The sequence below is a fragment of the Brachyistius frenatus genome, unplaced genomic scaffold (genome assembly GCF_029030835.1).
Source record: "Brachyistius frenatus isolate BFR_SWC_R1_liver_20210118 unplaced genomic scaffold, ASM2903083v1 Contig_388, whole genome shotgun sequence".
NCBI classification, from domain to species: Eukaryota; Metazoa; Chordata; class Actinopteri; family Embiotocidae; genus Brachyistius; species Brachyistius frenatus.
The window spans coordinates 5,668-7,500 of record NW_027210987.1 but is presented as its reverse complement, the minus strand read 5'-3'; the positions used below and the strand labels follow the sequence as shown (position 1 = coordinate 7,500).

General features: G+C 49.8%; 1 long non-coding RNA gene across 1 annotated transcript; it reads right to left on the bottom strand.

Annotated features, from left to right (window-relative positions):
- Positions 1-544: 544 nt before the first annotated feature.
- LOC138636592 (uncharacterized) lies at positions 545-1,528 on the bottom strand. The gene is made up of 3 exons (XR_011312305.1): positions 1,446-1,528; positions 736-1,189; positions 545-696 (listed from the first exon to the last, which is right to left on the bottom strand). It is a non-coding gene; the product is annotated as an uncharacterized lncRNA (long non-coding RNA).
- Positions 1,529-1,833: the final 305 nt, after the last annotated feature.

Here is a 1,833-nt window from a genome sequence, read left to right as displayed (position 1 = left end):
AGTTTCCATTTTGACACCTCCGACCCTCCAGAAGGAGGCTGCCTGTCGCTGACATCCCAAGGCCAATCAACTCGGAATAATTTGGCAAAATAAATCAAATAAATAAATGAATAATATGCACTGATACATCTTGGCCTTCACACCTCTCATGCTGTCATCGCTGCTCTCCTTCGGGTTTGGGTTTTTGTTGTATTTCTCTCTCTGGAGCCTCTTTTACATGCTGAACTAACACATCGAGGATGAGAGAGGAAACCTGTCGTCTAAAATGTGAGGAGGAAGCAGCCCCCACCCCCCTCCACCTCCACCCCCACCCTACCCCCCACCCCTCAGCGCGCGCACGCGCGCGTGCGTGTGTTTAGGATTCAGCCGGTGTCACTATACTGCGCGTGTTTTGTCCGCTGAAGTCTCTCTCTCTCTCTCTCTCTCTCTCTCTCTCTCTCGTTTTTCACGCTCAATTTCACCGCAGCGCGCGTGACGGGCGGCTTGGAGGTAAATTAATAGCGAGGTCTGCCTTTGCCGGGCTCGCGCGCGCGCGCACAAGAAATAAACGATAAAAAAGGAATAAATAAAAAGTGAAATTCTGCGCGTGCCCATGCAGGACCCGCTCTTCGTTTTTCACTTCTAACTGCTCTCACTTCACACTTTTTAAAAAGAGGAGGAGGAAAAAGAAAAAGACCAATTAAGCTTCTTCTTCTTCTTCTTCTTCCTCTTTCATGTGTTCGACCTGCACGAGACGAGCCGGCTATTGTATTGATTCAGTCGCGAGGGGACTTCAACATTGAGCTGTTGTCATTTGACCTCCCAGGAAGCCCAAACGGCGAGGCGGGGAGTAATCCATCGGGAGGTAACGACGGGAGGACCCCGCTGCTCCGTCTGCAGGAGACCCGAGACGGAGAACTTCATTATTTCTTTTTTTCCTTTCAGTCCAATTGCTGCTGCCATTATTGTTAATTGGGGACACCGTCGACTTGAGATCGATACGAGCACTTAAAGGCAGCTCTGGGATCAGACACTTTTCTTACACAGGTTGTTGTTGTTGTTTTTTCTCTCTCTCTCTCTTTAAAGTGCAGATTAAGACACTTAGAGATTATGTGAAATACAAAAAAATACAAAATAAAAAAGGTGGGTTCACCTACCTGTTGATATGTGGCAGGTCAGCTGTTGCGCTGCGTCCTCGTCACCGTCAGGTCTAAACAGCGGGGGGTGGGGGTGGGGGGGTAAACAACAACAGAGGATCAATATTGATCTTATACATAAATAAAATACATTTCATTCGGTTTGTTCCTGAGCCCATGCTCTACACTGACATCTCCGATATAGCGCGCTCCTTTCCCACCTCTTCCTCCCTTTCTCCTCTTCTCTTTCTAAAGGTCTGTTTCTTTCCCTCCCTCCATCCCCCCCCTCTCTTCCTCCTCCCCGGGAAAACGCGACATCTCCACGCTCACCTGGCTGCTGTGAGTCCGGCTCCGATGCTGCCGATGCTGGATGGAGGAGCCGGAGGTCTGCTGCTGCTGCTGCGGAGGAGGAGGAGGAGGAGCAGAACGAGCCTCCGGTGAGCTGCTGCCTGCACCTTTAAAAAGCCTCCACTGGTCCAATAGGAGGTCTGTCAGCCTGATGGGAACTGACGTCACCCCCTCCCCTCACCCTCACTCACCCGGTAAACCCCCCTCCCCTCCCTCCCTCCCTCCCTCCCTCTCCCCACTTGATTTGAACTATAGGAGAAATTATATCCACATTATTTCCTCCACACAGAAGGAGCCAAAAAAAGGAGAATTTTTTTTTTCTTTAGTCTTGGCTCAAAAACAATTTTTTTTAGTGCAAGTGCTCAGCATG